We start from the raw sequence: 22,908 nt of genomic DNA, 5'->3' as shown, positions 1-22,908 counted from the left end.
ATCCACAAACGAGACCGCTTGTTTCAGTGCAATTGGTATGTTACATATACTACACTGCTTTAACAGGAAAATTGAAATTCAAAGAATAGCAACGCAGTTCCTCAAATAGTAGTTCAGTCAGTGCGAGATCGTCACAGAAATGAGCAATAAACTCAGGTAACTCACAACAAAGGTGTTGTGCGTCGTCAAAATGCTTAATATTCCGAGAGCAGATGCTTCAAGAAGAATAAAGAAATGTTATGCCCATATGTGAGGGGCTCGACTCCAAGTATCCACTGCATGTAGTTCCCTTCGCAACGGTCGCTCGGAAACCGGTTGAGATGGACCTACATTTATTGACAGCAGAAATTCGTGTCGGTTTTGAAGCCGACTGACATTGACAAGGCCTGACAGTCGCTCACGCTCCCTGTCGGTCAGAATTTTATTGCGACCACTGTTCTTTCTCTGTGTTACATGGCGTCAGTGGTACTTTGTTTCTTGCGGTTCGTTATACAGTCCGTGTTGGTACACCACTGTATGGTACGTTAAATCTATTTTGATGCGTGCGGTACCTGTGTCTTACTACACAGCCTGAGATCTTCGCTTTCAGTGTTTGCAACAACTAAAGTCATACGCCCACTATCGGTTGAGTTATACATTACAGCATTAGGTGACCCCTCAGAAGAATTGAGAACCACTGTTCAAGTGCTCTCTAGTGATGTGCACAGACGGCAGTTGCCATTTGTGGACGTTGCATTCAACTGGGTACATGCAGTGTGTAATGGTCGCCTAGTCGTAGATATAGCTAATTGCTATAATCGCACTATTTCACTCTCATTTACGGAGCTTGTTTGCACTTGATGTTAGGTTGGCGCCATTAAAATGCATTGCGTTGTGGTAATCGCTGCTACTTGCTGGATCGCTGTTGTGTCTCGATGCTGATGCTGGCTCTAAATCTGGTTGTGTAGGGTTAAAAACATGAGGTCCCGTGTTTTCTATATGCTTTTGATGATAAAGAACGAGCGAAACCCACAAATATGTAAACTTCAAATATTTATTACTCTGGTGGCCATCTTAATTCCACTGTCCACCAAAGACCATGACACAACACAAAGTAGTACTTCCTTTACATGTTCTTTGCATTGTTTATCCACCTCAAACAATAACACACAAACACACTTTACCAAAGTGACATTCCGACTGCCTCCCGACCGTTCTTGCTGCTTGTATTTATAACATTGTCAAAGAACTACTAAAAATAGATATAGTTTACAAGTCACATGTACATCTGTTATCATAATTTGTGCAGAAAAGTTATTAATTTGCATCGAGTGACATAATTTAACATGTTATTAAAATGACAGACAGATTTGTTGACTTGACAGAATAATTCTTTGTTACAAAAAGGCCGTTTTTTAGAAGTTTGTCAATTGCCTTCTCTAATTTGCATAAATAAGTAAATAACATGAATTATTAAGAATTACATTGGTTTTCGTCTAAAATAGGATTGCTTACGTGAATACTGAGTGAAAACGCTCCTAGTGAACAAATAGGTTTCACTGGGTGATTTTTATTTAAGGAGATCCAAAATACCTAAGTTGGCCACTATTTTTCGTACTTCATATTAATTATTTAAGATGAACTTAGTGTTTTTACATGATGACATTTGCTGTATCAGTGATCAAGTGATATAAACTTTTGTGTGGGTCAGTTACTCAGTATAATTTAATGGGTTGACTGTTTATGCAGACATGTTATGCAATCATTGTTAACATACACAATAACTTTTCTATGATCATAAATACTCGTTAAACTGGTTGAATTTGGAGGGTATCATATACTTCGGTACAGTAAAGCCTTTAATATGTTCCGTTACAAGTGCGACGTCTCAGTGAAGTGAAAGATGCAAGGGCAGTGTGGTTCAAGAAGGATGAGCTTACCGTCGTGTTGCTGCGGATAACAATATCTCTCCATCTGTCATCCGTAGGTTGTGGAACGCTACAGGGTGTTGTCAGCACAAAAGGCGATAAGGACATAGTCAACGACGCATTACAACCCCACGTGGAGACCAATATCTGGTCACGTGTGTGTTGCGGCGCCGTACGTATCCGTATTTTACGGTCTATAAGGTGCTACGGACTATAAGATTCATGTCAATTTTTAATCAGTTTTTTAAAATAACATTTTACCATTTTCATCATTAGACTGCAAACTCAGACTAAAGAAATTGCTAGTTCATAAAACGGACCCTACCTTTAAGATCCCTGGAAATCGTCATCTGAACTTTCTTCTTCTTTTTGTTCTTCCTTTTCGTCATTGTTGTTGTCCTCTTCACATATAAGATAGCCTTCGCTACCATCGGGAGCGTTACTTAGACCGCACTTCTTGAAAGATTTAATAATAATGTCTTCTTTCACTCGAGACAACTACTGTTTCGTCCATTGACACACCTGTTTGATTAAAAGCCGTTTTAAAGCTCCCTTCGGCGTGAATTCTTGCTGGATTTCATCCATCATCCATTTGTTCCATTCCTCTCTCATATACACTTCAAACGGTTTATTTGTCGAGCTATGAAAAGGTTGCAACTGTAAAGTCAGTCCTCCCGGAATAACAGCAAGCTCTTTATTTCCCTGTCCCGATTTCTCTTTCACAGAATTTGTCAGATGACTTCTAAACTGATATAGCAGAAGAAGAGAACTCTTCTTCAATAAACTACCTTTCCTTCTCTCCCACACTCTGTTAAACCGTAATTTCATAACAACCTCGTCTATCCAACCCTTGTCATGTAGATGAACAACAACTCCTTTCAGAAGGTTTATGCATTGTTTTGCGCTTGATAATGATCATTGAATTTAGTACCGTCAGCACAACATAAAAGGACAGCAGCGTAGAGCGTTTTTTTCATGTGCGCTTGTTTTTGTACTTAAAATTGTAACACCTTTCATGGCAGCAGTTCTGTTATTCGGCACATCAAACGTCATAGGTTTTTCGCCCATATTCGCTATTTCGTTTAGTTCCACACCGGTTTTCTTTCGATATTGCAAAATAAAGCGATGGACAGATAATATTTTCATATTCTTGTGGCATTTCCTGAGATATTTTGGTTTTGGTTCACATGTCAATTCCATGAAGCTTCATAAACATGTAGTACCAACCACTTAAGCCCTTAAAGCCTGGTAAGTTCCACTGTAGCGCTAGCTTCCGAGCGTTTATTTGAATCATTCTTGCGTTATTTCCAATGTCATTTTGACGGTGTACTTGAATCCATTTCAATAAGTCATATTCTAGTTTTGGCCATTTTGGGTTCAGTCTTCTGTTTGCATGCTTAGTCTTCCTCATTTTCTTGATTTCTTCTTTAATAGTCCGCCAATCGCGAATGGTTATTTTTCTGTTGGTCAGGGCTAATACGCCGCTGAGTTGCTCTGTTTTCCTGTTCTTCTGCACATGCTATTACTCTCAATTTATGGCCTGCATGATATGAGTACCTTTAATTTTTTTCCCATTACGAAACTAGCTATTAACAAAAATATTGCGGTTGCCTATAATACAAATAACTTTCAAGTTCACTAGGATGCAATGATGCATTATAGGCTAGACAGTGTTCTGGGATTGTGAGACTGTGTTGGCAAGCTTGTGAATCCCAACTACTCATGTTCGTCATGTCGGTGTACTGCTGCTGTCGGTTGAATCCAGTGTTGCCAGACAGAGATATGTTTCTTTCGGCATCGAATATATGAACATTTCATTTCTAAGACTGACGGGAATTTTAAATCAAACACGGGACGTTTCTATATTAATTTCGAGACCCACCTGAATTTTGAAGGCAATTTTTCGAAGGAAAAGGTGCGTCCTATAGTCCGTGAAGTACGGTACCGCCAGAGCACTGCAAGACGATCTCAGAAAGACCACTTGAGGTACTGTGTCCCATCAGACGCTAGTGAACAGGTTACTAGAGAGGACCTTACCACCTGAGCTCCCCCTTGATAACATCCAGCAGCTCACCTTCAGTTCTGCCGTTGCCATGTCTACTGACACCTTCGTCACTGGCGAAACGTCTTATTCACAGATGAGTCCAGGTTTCCTCAGAACCAAGATAATGGCCATGTTCCTGTGTGGAGACTAGAGATGGGCAAAACTGTTCTTTTCAGAGATTGGATCAGAACTGTTCACTCCCTGAAATGAATTAGCTCTTTTTCATGATTCACCACTCATTTACAATAGAAAATAAATGGAAGGCACATTGCCCTTTAAACTTGGTTTATTCCAGTACTATACCTGTATTTTGATCTTATTTGATCCTATTTTGAAGTAACACAGATAATGAGTAAGAATTTTGTATTGTTTATTGAAATTTCCACGATATGACAAAGTTTTTGATTATTGATTTATTTTGCACTATCGTGGTTTTTTGGGTGATCGGAAAATGTTGTAACTTGAGAATTACATTAACAATATATTTGGCTATAATGTATTAAAATTTCATTAACCTCATACAAATACATCGCAAGCCATATATTTTTAAAGTGAACGTTTCCTTCCGAAGACGCCTAAAATCGCAAAATCCGTACCAGAATAAGAAAAAAATATATAAATTTGACTGTAAAACGAAAGTGCTGCATATAGCCTTACGCAGAATAAAACAAGGAAAATATTGGTGTATCACATTTTGCGATACTTTTATCGGTTCGCTCGTAATTGAAGCGTAAATTCGAGTGTCCATGATAAAAATCCTATAGTAAGAGGAGTCATCAGGAACCTAATCTAATCAGTTTAAACAAATAAAAATAAAATAAAAACAATTGATGTTGCATAACATAATAATGTAATATACATAGCGGTATTACTACGAAGAACAATATCCAGTAGGGACAAACTCCGATGCAGAGGCGCTGAGTCGAGCAGGTCGCTTTGCTCAACGCTCTGGCTAGAGTCGAGACAGTGGGGTGAGCGTTCAGCGGGCGAGTTCCGAGGGTGGGGGGAGCGGTGAACTCACCTGCTCCGAGACAAATCGTCTGTTCCCTTGCGAGCAGGTTGTTGCAAGTAGTTCCTATGTTATCCGCTAGGTGGCTTTCTGTCCTGTTGCTCGCATCAACTGCCCAGAGGGCAGGACGTGCGACTGAAACGATCGCCGACAGAGTGCGATGCCAAGTTAAGCTGCGCCAGACACTCACTGCACGCGGCAGAGGACGCACAGAGACGGCACGGCATATGTGAAACACAAAATCCAATGGGGCACTGCACAATGCAGGCAGCCAAGGTAGAAGCAGGGCGGAGGCTGGCGCTGGCTGTGTTGTGTGGCGTGCACTGTGCTCTGACCAGCAGAGGCGCTGCTGATATGCTCCATCTCTCTCTCTCTCTCTCTCTCTCTCTCTCTCTCTCTCTGCCGTGGTAAACGTTTGGAGCTACCGTTCTTTTTTTCTGAATCACTGATTGTTCACTCCTTTGAAAGATTCAACTCTATGAATTAGTTCAAGAGCGGATCCCCCATCTCTAGTGGAGACGCCTTAGTGAACGATAAGCGGCAAATGTTGTTCAAGAAATATATTCGCCTAGGTTGCGTGACAGTGTGGGAGGCATCAGTGTCGGCTACCATACGGATATTAAACAGTTTTTGATGTTGCTGACCAACAGTCATACAATAGTTCTTAAATGTACTCACTGCCATTTGACTGTACTGTTGTTTATTTAATTACCACCCACGTTTCGGCATTTATACTACTTTCAAGTGACATAAATTGAATCACTTGAAAATGGCATAAAAGGCCGAAACCTGGGTCGCAATTAAATAAACAACGATACAGTCAAATGACGGTATGTTCATTTAAAACCGTATGGATATTGTTGTCCGTGGTCGCCTTGCCGCCAGGCAGTACGTAGAACGAATGCTGTTGGACGTTGTGGTGGCCGTTGCATACGGTAGTGGCCCTGAATTCCTTTTCATGCAGTATGATGACAGGGCCCATGTGGTGTATGTCAGAAGGGGCATCTTGCGAAACCTGGACTTCAAAATAATGGAAATGCCACCAGTGAGTTCCGAAGTAAATCCCACCAAGCATGTATGAGTCATGCTCGACAGATATGTTTCTGGTTGCCCTGTTCCACCACAGACACTCCAAGAACTCTCAATGTCCGGTATCACAGGGTACGACCGGGTAACATCTGTGGACTTATACGGAACGTGGCACGTAGCTGTCATACGGTGATAAACACTCGCGAAGGGCGTATAGGTTATTAAAGTTCCGAAATTTCAATCAAAATCACCCAGAATGACGGGACGAATTATTGTTTCAGCTTTGTTTTTGACATCTGTCGAATATTTCAGTTCTTTTTGTGTAAATGAACAAGACTGTAAGATGTTTTGCTGTTTAGATAATTTTTGAAAGATAAAGGTTTAATTTGGTAACACATCCATACCTCAATTATCGCTCAGTAGAAAGTAACAGTCAGCCCAAAGTAATGTGCCTCTAATTCTATTGAGCACTGTACGTCATGGAGAAAAAGGAATCTCGCAACGGCACCTCGCAATGGCTTCCATTGCAGCAAGCTGGATGACGAAAATACTTGCTTTCATGAGTTGCCTAATGGAGAAGAGCTTTTACTTACCCTTTTATCAGGATAATTTTTATTTATAATGTAGAGGCGTCCTCATTATCGATACGATTTTAGAGCGGTTATTTACGATTTTTAGGTCAGTCTTAGAATATACGGGATGCGTCACTTACGGTGTATACTCTCAGGGACGATGGAAAGCAAAAATGTATTAATCCATAGGGATCCATAGACGGGGAAGTCCTTAACCAAAAGTAAAAGTGGGAAAATTTCAAACGTAGCATTGGTCTGCAGACGGTGATAAAACTCCAAATGGACACATTTTTGCAGTAATTTATCTGCAGTGCTTGCACAAGCTGACACACTCACGACAGTTGTTCAAAATGACGCCCCCAGTTTCTACGCGGACACGACATCGTCCACAGTCCTGCTGTACTCGTTCTAGTAATCCCAGTGTCGTTCGATAATCCCACGGGCAGCGAAATCTTCTTGGGCCGTGACAGATGTCTCGTACACAAGACCGTAACCAAGATCACGCCAGCAGAAATGAAGTGCGGTCAGGTCAGTGCCACAATTTCCCATATACCTTTCAGAGACCATCTGACGCATGTGTTCATAAGGAAGATATGCACGATGGGATGGGGTTCTGTCATGTTGGAACCACACACGTGGGCGAAGAGGAAGTGAGATACGTTCCAACGTCGTGGGGAGTATGCGTGCACTGATTGCACTGATTGCAGTAAAAGGGGAAGAACGGCGCGCGGGCATAATGATTGACGGTAAATATCCGTATGAGCTCTAAGTTCTCTGATTATTTCGTCATGATCATTTCGCGAGATGTATGTGCGAGTATGTAACATGTTGCATTGATACTTCACAGAACGTATTCTCTTGAAACTTCAAAAGTAATTTACAAAATCTATATATGACGGTAGTATCTGTTCCCGAAAGTGCAGTTACCGTGGATGACCATGCAGCTTTGATAGAAATGAAATGATAATTAAATGGACACCCTAGCTGCAAACAGGCGTTGATGTACTTCATTTAATTATCATTTCATTTCTATCAAAGCTACATGGTCATCCGCGGTAACTGTTCTTTCGGGAACAGATACTACCGTCATATATAGTTAAAATATGGCTTCCCGGCCATTGACCTTCTTGTGCGAACGCACGCGCTATGCCTGAACTCGTACGGTACTTGGTAGATTAATCTGCCACGAGTAATGAGTATGATGGGCAAACATCTATTAGGCGCACTACGAATGTAGTGGTGTGGACATGTTGGGAATGTGGATCTCACGGGGAGCGTGCAAGGGATAAGTCCCTGCAGACGCACTACCGTCTGTGCCCGCGGTGGCTCAGATGGATAGAGCGTCTGCCATGTAAGCAGGAGATCCCGGGTTCGAGTCTCGGTCGGGGCACACATTTTCAACATGTCCCCAATGAAGTACATCAACGCCTGTTTACAGCTAGGGTGTCCATTTAATTACCATTTCATTTACAAAATAGTTCACGCAGCGCCTGACAATGGAGTTGCTTCATCAACATACAGGGGTTGGTCAAAAATATGGAAACACCAGAAAGCACAACACATTACCGTACCTAATATGGTGTACGAAAACAGTTGGCTTTCAAAACAGCTTCCAGTCATCTCGGAATGGATGAATACAGGTCCGGAGCCGGCCGCGGTGGCCGTGCGGTTCTGGCGGTGCAGTCCGAAACCGCGGGACTGCTACGGTCGCAGGTTCGAATCCTGCCTCGGGCATGGTTGTGTTTGATGTCCTTAGGTTAGTTAGGTTTAAGTAGTTCTAAGTTCTAGGGGACTTATGACCTAAGATGTTGAGTCCCATAGAGCTCAGAGCCATTTGAACCATTTTTTGAATACAGGTCCTGTATAGTTTTCAAGGGAATCTTATACCATTCTAGCTGCAAAATACTGGCACGTTCAGGCAACGTGGATAGCGATTAAACACTCCTCTCCTCAAAGTAGACCACTAGGGCTCAATAATATCGAGGTCTAGTGACTTTGACGGCCAGGCTCGTACGAGTCGATATCGGTTGTTGTAACCAATGGCGCCTCAAACCATCACACCTGGTGTTTGTTCGCCATGCCGCTCCACAATACAGCCCTCCAGGTTGCGCTCATCACGGTACCACCGGCCACGGATGCGGCCATCAGGTGTTGACACGTTGAAGTGAGACTCGTCCGGTAAGATTACATGTTGCCACTCAGCACCCCAGTGTCGGTGTTCACGTGCCCATTGCAGTCGGAGGAGTTTGTGGCTTCTGGATAATGGAAGCTGACGTAATGGTATGCGTACGACCAGTCCAACCAGCAGCTGACGGCGATGAAACGTCGATGCAGACTAGTTCACAGCTGTTGCACTGCTCCAGTGACGAGCCAACACTGTGGATGACGCTGTACGGTCCGTAATGGCCATGCGGACAAGATGTGACGGTCATCCCGTGGTGTGGTCATTAGAGTGCTGCAACGCTCCATGTTTGACCGGCCACGGCTCGCTTGTTGACGGGGGGACCGAGCCGCTCGTGTCCGGCCCCATACGACTCGGCTCGGTCACGTACTCGCCCCATGTCTGTTGTCCGGATTCCGGACACGCGGATAACCGAGCATGACTGGTCGCCGCTGACGTCTCAACTCGCCTCGCCACGGCTCGCTGCTCTGTACTGTACAAATCCAACGCCTCCCTCCCTCTCTCTCTCTCTCTCTCTCTCTCTATTTCTGTCTCTCTCTCTCTCTCTCTCTCTCTCTCTCTCTCTCTTTCTTTTAATACAAAAGTAACGTTTCCAAGAACGGGTACGTTACACAGCTAAATTCATAGAGCACTTTCGTTTATAATATTTACTCCCATCTTCCTAACGTTCGGGAATTTTGTTGTAAATAAAACATTGATCAGAAGAGACCAATCTGTATTAATGTAATGAGATGTAAGCGTCAAATAGTGTACCTGATTATGCGAATCAGTCCATATATCAGCTATAGCAGCACATGTTTTATTAATAACTTCCGCAATAACAGAAGCCATTATACTGTTTCGTATTGCATCAGCTTGTTCTTTGACATATCTGCTTATAGTATAGGGATGTGGCATGACATCTGCCACGTTAACTTTTCCATAATGCGCACCTAGATGTATTAATTCTTGGCCTAGTTCTCTAAAACCTTCACCGCAAACAGCATTAAAAGGTCTCATATCTATAGGACACATTGCAACACACTTTGCTGTAATACTATTTTTTATTACTGCCGGTATTCCTGAAGGAGCTGTAACTTTGTGAGGTTTCTTGCAACTGTGTTTCTTTAAAAGAGTGGTTCCCGATTGGAAACACAATAATGTGGAGCAGTTTATGCACGATACGTATCGAGTAGACGCACTGCTTTCGTCTACAACCACCAAAAATATGCTCCGTACTTGGCTTTTTAGACCTTCCCGTCTCTTCAATGTGTAAACATTGATTTCAGTCTTACGTCTTACTGCACTGGTTTCCTCGCACTGCATGATTGCAGAGAGAGAGAGAGCGAGAGAGACCACAAATGAGAAGCCCGTACTGGCTGCAGTCTCACACGGATAATGACACGTGTAATGTGTTTGAAGTTGCGTGCTACGTATTCGGTCACGGCTTCTATGCTCGGTCACTAGAACTAGTGCGGGCAGCCTATCCAGTTAGGGTGTGCTCGCCCCATCTCGTATTTTGTGCTCGCTTACTCGGTCATGCAGGACTCTAGTGGTCATGTTCCGTGGTCCAGTTCCCGCTCGCCGCTGCGTACGACCTTCCTCTATCCACTGCTTCCACATCCGCATCAGTATAGTAGCAGCATGCCCCGTGCGATCCCAAATGTCACGGTATGACAACCCCGGTTCTCGGAAACCGATCATCCTGCGCTGTTCGAACTCGCTCACATGCCGATACGGTTCCGTGGCAGTCCCTGGCAGTCACTGTATTGTTTCCACCTTGTGTGACAGCTCTGCACCGACTCCACTAGGCGCTACACCGATCCTGTCGGGCTGACATGTGAGGGCTCTGTTCGGCCTACGTGTACCCCATCTCGCTGCAAAACGTATCACGTATTTCTTGCACACCCGTCGCCACTTCCACCAAGTCTGGCGTTATTCGGATAATTCCTTCTCGGTGTGGCACTTTTCACAAACGGCAGTGTAACTAAGTGCGACGAATGCTTCTGTTAACTCACTCGCAGACCAGAGTGGGGCGTCAGAAGAAGACAGCAAGAGGAAACCCGAATTTTAAATTTCGCCTTTAGAAAATCTTTTATGCGGAAGGATCGTACAGACATACACTCCTGGAAATTGAAATAAGAACACCGTGAATTCATTGTCCCAGGAAGGGGAAACTTTATTGACACATTCCTGGGGTCAGATACATCACATGATCACACTGACAGAACCACAGGCACATAGACACAGGCAACAGAGCATGCACAATGTCGGCACTAGTACAGTGTATATCCACCTTTCGCAGCAATGCAGGCTGCTATTCTCCCATGGAGACGATCGTAGAGAAGCTGGATGTAGTCCTGTGGAACGGCTTGCCATGCCATTTCCACCTGGCGCCTCAGTTGGACCAGCGTTCGTGCTGGACGTGCAGACCGCGTGAGACGACGCTTCATCCAGTCCCAAACATGCTCAATGGGGGACAGATCCGGAGATCTTGCTGGCCAGGGTAGTTGACTTACACCTTCTAGAGCACGTTGGGTGGCACGGGATACATGCGGACGTGCATTGTCCTGTTGGAACAGCAAGTTCCCTTGCCGGTCTAGGAATGGTAGAACGATGGGTTCGATGACGGTTTGGATGTACCGTGCACTATTCAGTGTCCCCTCGACGATCACCAGTGGTGTACGGCCAGTGTAGGAGATCGCTCCCCACACCATGATGCCGGGTGTTGGCCCTGTGTGCCTCGGTCGTATGCAGTCCTGATTGTGGCGCCCACCTGCACGGCGCCAAACACGCATACGACCATCATTGGCACCAAGGCAGAAGCGACTCTCATCGCTGAAGACGACACGTCTCCATTCGTCCTCCATTCATGCCTGTCGAGACACCACTGGAGGCGGGCTGCACGATGTTGGGGCGTGAGCGGAAGACGGCCTAACGGTGTGCGGGACCGTAGCCCAGCTTCATGGAGACGGTTGCGAATGGTCCTCGCCGATACCCCAGGAGCAACAGTGTCCCTAATTTGCTGGGAAGTGGCGGTGCGGTCCCCTACGGCACTGCGTAGGATCCTACGGTCTTGGCGTGCATCCGTGCGTCGCTGCGGTCCGGTCCCAGGTCGACGGGCACGTGCACCTTCCGCCGACCACTGGCGACAACATCGATTTACTGTGGAGACCTCACGCCCCACGTGTTGAGCAATTCGGCGGTACGTCCACCCGGCCTCCCGCATGCCCACTATACGCCCTCGCTCAAAGTCCGTCATCTGCACATACGGTTCACGTCCACGCTGTCGCGGCATGCTACCAGTGTTAAAGACTGCGATGGAGCTCCGTATGCCACGGCAAACTGGCTGACACTGACGGCGGCGGTGCACAAATGCTGCGCAGCTAGCGCCATTCGACGGCCAACACCGCGGTTCCTGGTGTGTCCGCTGTGCCGTGCGTGTGATCATTGCTTGTACAGCCCTCTCGCAGTGTCCGGAGCAAGTATGGTGGGTCTGACACACAGGTGTCAATGTGTTCTTTTTTCCATTTCCAGGAGTGTACTATTGTTTGACCGCCGCACAAACTCTCTCATGGAGGACGTAGAAGTAGGTGTACATAGAAACAGGCGCCCCTGGCATTGGAAAACTGCTGAAGGAGCCGAAAACAAACAAGGCGAAACCCAATTAGGTTTTACGGAAAGTACTTCTCGGCACTGTACCATCCTTAGCTTGCTGCATTTGTCGCGAACCTTTCCCGCAGCGGGAAGTCCCATACGATTGGAAGAAAGCACAGATGACTCCCGTATGTGAAAAGCATAAGAGAAGGAACCCGCAAAATTATAGCCCAGTATCCTTAACATCAGTTTGCCGCAGCATTCTTGAACATATCCTGAGGTCGAATATAATAAATTTGCATCAGGCAGAAATACTTCTATTCACAAATCAACAAGGATTTTGACAGCATCGCAGATGTGCAACCTCGCTTGCCCCTTTCTCGTACGATATTCCGCGAACCGTGGACAAAGGACAGAAGGCAGGCTACTCAGAGCCGCACTGCAGACTGTTAACGAAGGTCCGAGCATACGGAAAAGCTTCTCAGATATGTAAGTGAGTCGAAGACTTCGTAAGTAAAGGAACCTAGTACGTTGTCCTGAACGGTGAGTGTTCATCAGACAAAGGCATCGTCAGGAGTGCTGTAGGGAAGTGTGACAGGACCACTCTTATTCTCTCTATACGTAAATGATCTGACGGATACAGTAAGCAGCAACTTGTTGTTGTCTGCTGATGACGCTGTAGTGTAAAGGGACAGTGTCGTTTTTAAACGTCTGTGGGGGAGAATACAAGATTACTCTGACAGAATTGCTATTTGGTGTGATGAACAGCTGCTTGCTCTGTATTTGGAACCATGTAAATTAATGAAGACATGTAAGGAAACAACCCTGTCATGGTCGACCACAGTGTTAGTGGTGTGTTGCCTAGCACAGTCATGCCTTTTAAATGTATAGGCGTAACGTTGCAACGAGCGAGGTGGCGCAGTGGTTAGCACAATGGACTCGTATTCAAACCCAGGTCCGGCCATCGTCATTTCGGTTCTCCATGATTTCCCTAAATCGCTTCAGGCAAATGCCGGAATGGTTCCTTTGGAAAGGCACGGTCGATTTTCTTCCTCGTCCTTCCCTAATCCGAGCTTGTGCTCCGTTTCTAACGACCTCGTTCTCGACGGAACGATAAACACTAATCTCCTCCTCTTCGCAACGTCGCAAAGCGACATAAATTGTAACGAGCATGTGGAGCCGGTCGTAACGAAGTGGAATGGTCGACTTCAGTTCAAATGAGAGAATTCTAGAAGCCTGTACCTCATCTATCGCCTTCGGAACATTTGTACTGCATCAGTGAGGAAGACATCGAAGCATTCCAGAAACGTTCTGTGGCACATTCGATCAACACTCGTATATTACGGAAATGCTACGTCGACTCTAATGGGAATCGCTGGAGGAAAGAAGACGTTCTTTTCGTGAAACACAACTGAGAAAGTTTAGAGAACCAACCTTTGCGACAGAATGGAAAACAAACTTACTGCCACCAACAAATATCTGGCGTAAGGAACGCGAAGGCAGATAAGAGAAATTAGGTCTCGTACGGAGTCATATAGACAGTTATTTTCCGCTCGATTTGCAAATGGAACAGGAAAGGGAATGACTACCAGGAGCGCAAGGTGTCCTTCAGATCCATCGTGTAGTGGCTTGCGGAGTATGGAGAGGGCTTGGACAAAAAATATAAACACGGCAAGAAATGCTTGCTTGGACATAAATGCAGATATTAGCCAACCTGCGGGATGCGCTCTTGTATTTGGCCACGAACGGCACCTGTGCAATGCCCTCAGTACAGGGAGGTCGGAAATTCCCGTTACAAACTTCTAGGACATGTAGAGGGTATTTTAAATAGGAACCCATGTTCGGAATCGTATCGTTTCCGTTCAACGACAGTTTCAATTCAGATGTGTACCTCGTCAAAGGCTGCTTAGGGCAAGAAAAACGTCTCGGAATTCCCTGTCCTGATATGCAATAGGGTAGACACGATGACGGGTACTGCGTCAAACGATCCTCAGATGTCACTTATTGTCCGCTTTGCTGTGAGACCGAGTCAATACCTATGCAGTCCGCAGCTCGTGGTCATGCGGTTGCGTTCGAGCATCCCTCGCACGGGGCCCCGGGTTCGATTCCCGGCAGGGTCAGGGATTTTCTCTGCCTCGTGATGACTGGGTGTTGTGTGTCTTTCATCATCATTTCATCAGCATTGACTAAAAGTCGCCGAAGTGGCGTTCAAGGACTTGCAGTACGGCGGCCGAACTTCCCCGCATGGGGCCTACCGGCCAACAATGCCATACGATCATTTCATTTCAATACCTATGCAAGATGTATGAAACAGGCGAAATACCCTCAGACTTCAAGAAGAATATAATAATTCCAATCCCAAAGAAAGCAGGTGTTGACAGATGTGAAAATTACCGAACAATCAGTTTAATAAGCCACAGCTGCAAAATACTAACACGAATTCTTTACAGACGAATGGAAAAACTAGTAGAAGCCGACCTCGGGGAAGATCAGTTTGGATTCCGTAGAAATACTGGAACACGTGAGGCAATACTGACCCTACGACTTATCTTAGAAGAAAGATTAAGGAAAGGCAAACCTACGTTTCTAGCATTTGTAGACTTAGAGAAAGCTTTTGACAATGTTGACTGGAATACTCTCTTTCAAATTCTAAAGGTGGCAGGGGTAAAATACAGGGAGCAAAAGGCTATTTACAATTTCTACAGAAACCAGATGGCAGTTATAAGAGTCGAGGGACATGAAAGGGAAGCAGTGGTTGGGAAGGGAGTAAGACAGGGTTGTAACCTCTCCCCGATGTTATTCAATGTGTATATTGAGCAAGCAGTAAAGGAAACAAAAGAAAAATTCGGAGTAGGTATTAAATGGTTCAAATGGCTCTGAGCACTATGGGACTTAACAGCTATGGTCATCAGTCCCCTAGAACTTAGAACTAACTAACCTAAGGACATCACACAACACCCAGTCATCACGAGGCAGAGAAAATCCCTGACCCCGCCGGGAATCGAACCCGGGAACCCGGGCGCGGGAAGCGAGAACGCTACGTCACGACCACGAGCTGCGGACAAGAGTAGGTATTAAAATCCATGGAGAAGAAATAAAAACTTTGAGGTTCGCCGATGACATTGTAATTCTGTCAGAGACAGCAAAGGACTTGGAAGAGCAGTTGAACGGAATGGATAGTGTCTTGAAAGGAGGATATAAGATGAACATCAACAAAAGCAAAACGAGGATAATGGAATGTAGTCAAATTAAGTCGGGTGATGCTGAGGGAATTAGATTAGGAAATGAGACACTTAAAGTAGTAAAGGAGTTTTGCTATTTGGGGAGTAAAATAACCGATGATGGTCGAAGTAGAGAGGATATAAAATGTAGACTGGCAACGGCAAGGAAAGCGTTTCTCAAGAAGAGGAATTTGTTAACATCGAGTATAGATTTAAGTGTCAGGAAGTCGTTTCTGAAAGTATTTGTATGGAGTGTAGCCATGTATGGAAGTGAAACATGGACGATAACTAGTTTGGACAAGCTTTCGAAATGTGGTGCTACAGAAGAATGCTGAAAATTAGATGGGTAGATCACGTAACTAATGAGGAGGTATTGAATAGGATTGGGGAGAAGAGAAGTTTGTGGCACAACTTGACTAGAAGAAGGGATCGGTTGGTAGGACATGTTTTGGGCATCAAGGGATTACCAGTTTAGTATTGGAAGGCAGCGTGGAGGGTAAAAATCGTAGAGGGAGACCAAGAGATAAATACACTAAGCAGATTCAGAAGGATGTAGGTTGCAGTAGGTACTGGGAGATGAAGCAGCTTGCACAGGATAGAGTAGCATGGAGAGCTGCATCAAACCAGTCTCAGGACTGAAGACCACAACAACAACAACAACAACATGCATCACCGATAAAGGAAACATAGTGCAGCACAAGTTTGTGGAATACACAGACATATTCCTTGTGTATGAGGTAACGAAGAGCTGCTAGTCGGCTGTCTCACGAACGTTTCCCACACCGTCACACTCCATCGCACAAACTGATTGCCCAAGTTACACAACGGCTACGAGAAACGGGTAGCTTCACCGTGAGGAGGCAGGACTGTGGTGCTCCACGGCGACGGCGCACTCCCGAATTTGAAGAACGTGTACTGCGTCGCACTGAAGATAGCCCGTCAACGAGTTCGCGAACAATTGCGCGTGCAATGGCTGTTAAGTCACAGTACTGCCCAACACTACACAAGCGAATATTCCAACAATGCCAACCAACCACAGATTGCACACAGCACAGTCAGTGATTTTCATACAGAGCGCTACGTGGCGTTACCAACATAAAAACCTAAACAGCCTCCTTACAAGTCGTCAGCGGGCCCAGGTCTACAACAACGAACACTTGCTGCAGCTGGTAGAGCGTAGCAACTCTAACCGATGACATTTACAAGGCAAATTCCCCACCGCACACCATGGCCCGTCAAAAATTGAACACAGATCAAGCATGAAAACAGGAAGAAGTTGTACTGACCTGTGAAAAAAAAGAAGCAAAATACACTCCTGGAAATTGAAATAAGAACATCGTGAATTCATTGTCCCAGGAAGGGGAAACTTTATTGACACATTCCTGGGGTCAGATACATCACATGCACACTGACAGAACCACAGGCACATAGACACAGGCAACAGAGCATGCACAATGTCGGCACTAGTACAGTGTATATCCACCTTTCGCAGCAATGCAGGCTGCTATTCTCCCATGGAGACGATCGTAGAGATGCTGGATGTAGTCCTGTGGAACGGCTTGCCATGCCTTTTCCACCTGGCGCCTCAGTTGGACCAGCGTTCGTGCTGGACGTGCAGACCGCGTGAGACGACGCTTTATCCAGTCCCAAACATGCTCAATGGGGGACAGATCCGGAGATCTTGCTGGCCAGGGTAGTTGACTTACACCTTCTAGAGCACGTTGGGTGGCACGGGATACATGCGGACGTGCATTGTCCTGTTGGAACAGCAAGTTCCCTTGCCGGTCTACGAATGGTAGAACGATGGGTTCGATGACGGTTTGGATGTACCGTGCACTATTCAGTGTCCCCTCGACGATCACCAGTGGTGTACGGCCAGTGTAGGAGATCGCTCCCCACACCATGATGCCGGGTGTTGGCCCTGTGTGCCTCGGTCGTATGCAGTCCTGATTGTGGCGCTCACCTGCACGGCGCCAAACACGCATACGACCATCATTGGCACCAAGGCAGAAGCGACTCTCATCGCTGAAGACGACACGTCTCCATTCGTCCCTCCATTCACGCCTGTCGCGACACCACTGGAGGCGGGCTGCACGATGTTGGGGCGTGAGCGGAAGACGGCCTAACGGTGTGCGGGACCGTAGCCCAGCTTCATGGAGACGGTTGCGAATGGTCCTCGCCGATACCCCAGGAGCAACAGTGTCCCTAATTTGCTGGGAAGTGGCGGTGCGGTCCCCTACGGCACTGCGTAGGATCCTACGGTCTTGGCGTGCATCCGTGCGTCGCTGCGGTCCGGTCCCAGGTCGACGGGCACGTGCACCTTCCGCCGACCACTGGCGACAACATCGATGTACTGTGGAGACCTCACGCCCCACGTGTTGAGCAATTCGGCGGTACGTCCACCCGGCTTCCCGCATGCCCACTATACGCCCTCGCTCAAAGTCCGTCAACTGCACATACGGTTCACGTCCACGCTGTCGCGGCATGCTACCAGTGTTAAAGACTGCGATGGAGCTCCGTATGCCACGGCAAACTGGCTGACACTGACGGCGGCGGTGCACAAATGCTGCGCAGCTAGCGCCATTCGACGGCCAACACCGCGGTTCCTGGTGTGTCCGCTGTGCCGTGCGTGTGATCATTGCTTGTACAGCCCTCTCGCAGTGTCCGGAGCAAGTATGGTGGGTCTGACACACCGGTGTCAATGTGTTCTTCTTTCCATTTCCAGGAGTGTAGAAAGAGTAAACGCTCCACGCTCGAGATGTACAACATCGAGCGAATTTGAATGGCTATGGCTCCGTGGTTGTGATCACGGTGCTGAGATATGAAGGGGGGGGGAGGTTGTTCGAATCTCAGTTGCACCCATTTTTCACGAAATTATGAACTGTCCGCCCGGTCACTGACGTGTCTGTTCTCGCTGTATTCAGATTTGTGTCTCGGTCGTGTGCGACAAGTGGGGGGGGGGGGGGGAGGGGGGTAAAGCAGGGACCTCCAGACGTATGCATACTGCTTGTTCCACACAAATACCACATGTTATGACGCCGCGCGGGATTAGCCGAGCGGTCTCGGGCGCTGCAGTCACAGACTGTGCGGCTAGTACCGGCGGAGGTTCGAGTCCTCCCTCGGGCATGGATGTGTGTGTTTGTCCTTAGGATAATTTAGGTTGAGTAGCGTGTAAGCTTAGGGACTGATGACCTTAGCAGTTAAGTCCCATAAGATTTCACACACACACACACATGTTATGACGCTTGTGTCCCGTTTTGGAAGTTTTGGCTCTTGATTTACTCTGTTGTAACATAATTCACAACAGTTATTTTTTTTTTCATCTCTATGAGAGGTGTATGCAGTATTTCACCTGCTCCCACTATTTATCACATTTACTTTCGACGGTAATATATCCTTACCGTACGACGCATATTTTATAACCAATGTACGAGGTGTGGCTAGAAAAAAACCGGACTAGTATTGGTGAAACAATAAAACGAATGCAATAAGGCTGAAAGTCGCGTGGCCTGTCACGTGACTCTCGCTCCGCCTACTGCTCGAGTTTCATCTGCCTCCAGCACTCAGTCTGCCCGTGGCGTCTGTTTTAAGTAGTTGACGTTTTGTCTGTGCGTCGGAAAATGTTGAGTGTACAGAAAGAACAGCGTGTTAACATCAAATTTTGTTTCAAACTAGGAAAATCTGCAAGTGAAACGTTTGTAATGTTACAACAAGTGTACGGCGATGATTGTTTATCGCGAACACAAGTGTTTGAGTGGTTTAAACGATTTAAAGATGGCCGCGAAGACGCCAGTGATGACACTCGCACTGGCAGACCACTGTCAGCAAAAACTGATGCAAACATTGAAAAAATGGGTAAACTTGTTCGACAAGATCGCCGTTTAACAATCAGAGCAATGTCTGAGTTAACAGGAGTTGACAAGGAAAGTGTTAGGCAGATTCTTCATGAAAGTTTCAACATGAACAAAGTGTGTTCAAAAATGGTTCCAAAGTGTCTCACAATTGAACAGAAGGAACGCCGAAGAATGATTTGTTCTGACATCCTGGAAAACATTCAAAGTGATCCCACCTTCTTACAAAATCTTATTACTTGCGATGAATCGTGGTTTTTTACTTACGATCCCGAAACTAAACGCCAATCGATGCATTGGAAAACTTCTGGTTCTCCACTACAAAAAAAAGCACGAATGTCAAAATCGAAATTCAAGGCAATGATGATTGTTTTTTTTTTTGACATCAAAGGGATTGTGGACATTGATTGGGTACCAGAGGGACAAACAGTGAATCAGCATTACTACATTAGCGTCCTGGCTACTCTACGTGAGCGAGTACGGAGAAAACGGAACGATTTGTGGAGAAAAAAGTCATGGATCCTTCACCAAGACAATGCCCCAGCTCACAGTGCGTTGTCAGTGAAGACGTTTTTGGCAAAACACAACATTCCCATCTTAGATCATCCACCCTACTCACCTGATTTGGCCCCCTGTGACTTTTTTCTTTTCCCTAAAGTCAAGTCAGCTTTGAAAGGAACTAGATTTGAGACTGTTGAAGCAGTAAAAGAAAAAGCGACGGAAGTAATGCATGGACTTACCGAAAATGATCTGCAGCATTGCTATGAACACTGGAAAATTCGTATGGAGCGGTGTAGAGACCGAGGAGGAGAGTACATTGAAGGAGATAACATGAAATTGTAAATAATTGTAAATAAATGTTTTTTCCAGCATCAGTCCGGTTTTTTTCTAGCCGCACCTCGTATTACAGTATGACAGATGCCACAATTATAGAAGGAGAACAGACACGTCAATGGGCGGACGGAAAGTTCATAATATTGTTAAAAAAAGTGTATGGGGTACGAGAGAGATTTGAACACGGATTTTCAGTCCAACACCGTGACCACACAACCTCGACACCTCGCTCGATGTTGCACATCTTGAGCTTGGACTGTTCACTGTTTCTATTTTGCCTCTTTTTTTCACAGTTCAGTACACCTTCTTCCTGTTTTCATGTTTGATCTGTCTTCAGCTTTTGACGGGCTATCCACTGGATAATTTTACTAATAATTCTGAGGGGAGAGGGCGAGTGGGTGCGATGGGGAGTTTCCCTTATTAACAACCAAACACGCAAAACACTGAGGAATATAATCAGCTTCCGCTCCTAAAAGAACACTGCACAGATGGAAGTGGACACCTGTGCCCGTAACGGCGCGATCGAAAACCTATCACAACTTTCACATACTTGTCTGCACTCCTCCGCGACACAACGAGAAAAATTCTCACACAACCGCTAGAGGCGGCCCATACTGTTGGCTGGTTCCACACTGCATTTGCTCGCCGTCACGAAAGATAAGATCCGTCTCTGGCCACCGCTCGCCACACGTCGCGGGAACAAGCCACCAGAGAGCGTCACTTTTGACAGCAGCATCGTCGATTGCTACGAACACTCCCCCTTCTTTGATGCTTAACCTCTGTTTTCGATAAACCTTCCACGCCGCGTTAAATATTTCTGAGCTTTCTCTTCCTGATTTCATAGAGTATACACTACTGGCCATTAAAATTGCTACACCAAGAAGAAATGCAGAAGACAAACTGGTATTCATTGGACAGATATATTATACTAGAACTGACGTGTGATTGCATTTTCACACAATTTGGGTGCATAGATGCCACTTCTGGCCGTAATAATGGCCTTGATACGCCTGGGCATTGACTCAAATAGAGCTCGGATGGTGTGTACAGGTACAGCTGCCCATGCAGCTTCAACACGATACCACAGTTCATCAAGAGTAGTCACTGACGTATTGTGACGAGCCAGTTGCTCGGCCACCATTGACAAGACGTTTTGAGTTGGTGAGAGATCTGGAGAATGTGCTGGCCAGGGCAACAATCGAAGATTTTCTGTATCCAGAAAGGCCCGTACAGGACCTGCAATATGCGGTCGTGCATTATCCTGCTGAAATGTAGGGTTTCGCAGGGATCAAACGAGGGGTAGAGCCACGGGTCGTAACACATCTGAAATGTAACGTCCACTGTTCAAAGTGCCGTCAATGTAAACAAGAGGTGACCGAAACCTGTAACCAATGGCACCCCATACCATCACGCCGGGTGATACGCCAGTATGGCGATGATGAATACACGCTTCGAATGTGCGTTCACCGCGATGTCGCCAAACACGGATGCGACCATCATGATGCTGTAAACAGAACCTGGATTCATCCGAAAAAATGACGTTCTGCCATTCGTGCAACCAGGTTCGTCGTTGAGTACACCATCACAGGCGCCCCTGTCTGTGATGCAGCGTCAAGGGTAACCGCAGCCGTGGTCTCCGAGCTGATAGTCCATACTGCTGCTAACGTTGTCGAACTGTTCGTGCAGATGGTTGTTGTCTTGCGAACGTCCCCATCTGTTGACTCAGGGATCGAGACGTGGCTGCACCGATCCGTTACAGCAATGCGGATAAGATGCCTGTCATCTCGACTGCTAGTGATACGAGGCCGTTGGGGTCCAGCACGGCGTTCCGTATTACCCTCCTGAACCCACCGATTCAATATTCTGCTAACAGTCATTGGATCTCGACCAACGCGAGCAGCAATGTCGCGATACGATAAACTGGAATCGCGATAGGCTACAATCCGACCTTTATCAACGTCGGAAACGTGATGGTACGCATTTCTCCTCCTTACACGGGGCATCACAACAACGTTTCACCAGGCAACGCCGGTCAACTGCTGTTTGCGTATGAGAAATCGGTTGGAAACTTTCCTCACGTCAGCACGTTGTAGGTGTCGCCACCGGCGCCAACCTTGTGTGAATGCTCTGAAAAGCTAATCATTTGCATGTCTCAGCATCTTCTTCCTGTCGGTTAAATTTCGCGTCTGTAGCACGGCATCTTCGTGGTGTAACAATTTTAATGGCCAGTAGTGTAGTTTGAGTCCAACTTTCCAGGATAGCGGTAAAATCAGGCACTTCATAACGAATGCTTGCTCTAGAAAGTTTGTCTAACTTGTACGCTTTCAGATTTCGCTCTTTGCGTACTGACTAACGTGCGTTCATCATAGCTCTTAAGTATCGCGTAGCCTTGATATGAATGTTGTGCATTCCACATGTACTCTGATGCACTTCCTCTGTGTAATACACCGTGGCCTATCTACGGGAATTATACAATTATATATTTGAAGACAGTAACTGTTCTCGAAAGAACAGACACTGTAGATGACCGTGCAGCTTTTCCCTGGAATAAATGATGACTAACTGATACCCTCAGCCGCCGACAGGTGTTGTTGGTATACCTCGATGTGGACAGCTGAAAATGTGTGTCCCGACAGGGACTCGAACCCGGGATCTCCTGCTTACATGGCAGACGTTCTATCCA

General features: G+C 46.1%; 1 protein-coding gene and 1 non-coding gene across 2 annotated transcripts in view; both read left to right on the top strand.

The window, feature by feature from the left end:
- Nucleotides 1-22,908, top strand: part of LOC126176040 (cuticle protein 21-like) — a 39,636-nt gene that overhangs the window by 15,309 nt on the left and 1,419 nt on the right. The window lies entirely within an intron of this gene.
- Trnat-ugu (transfer RNA threonine (anticodon UGU)) lies at nt 7,877-7,951 on the top strand. The gene has a single exon. It is a non-coding gene; the product is annotated as a tRNA-Thr (tRNA).

The sequence above is a fragment of the Schistocerca cancellata genome, chromosome 3 (genome assembly GCF_023864275.1).
Source record: "Schistocerca cancellata isolate TAMUIC-IGC-003103 chromosome 3, iqSchCanc2.1, whole genome shotgun sequence".
Lineage (NCBI taxonomy): Eukaryota > Metazoa > Arthropoda > Insecta > Orthoptera > Acrididae > Schistocerca > Schistocerca cancellata.
This window is presented reverse-complemented; position numbering and strand designations above follow the sequence as displayed.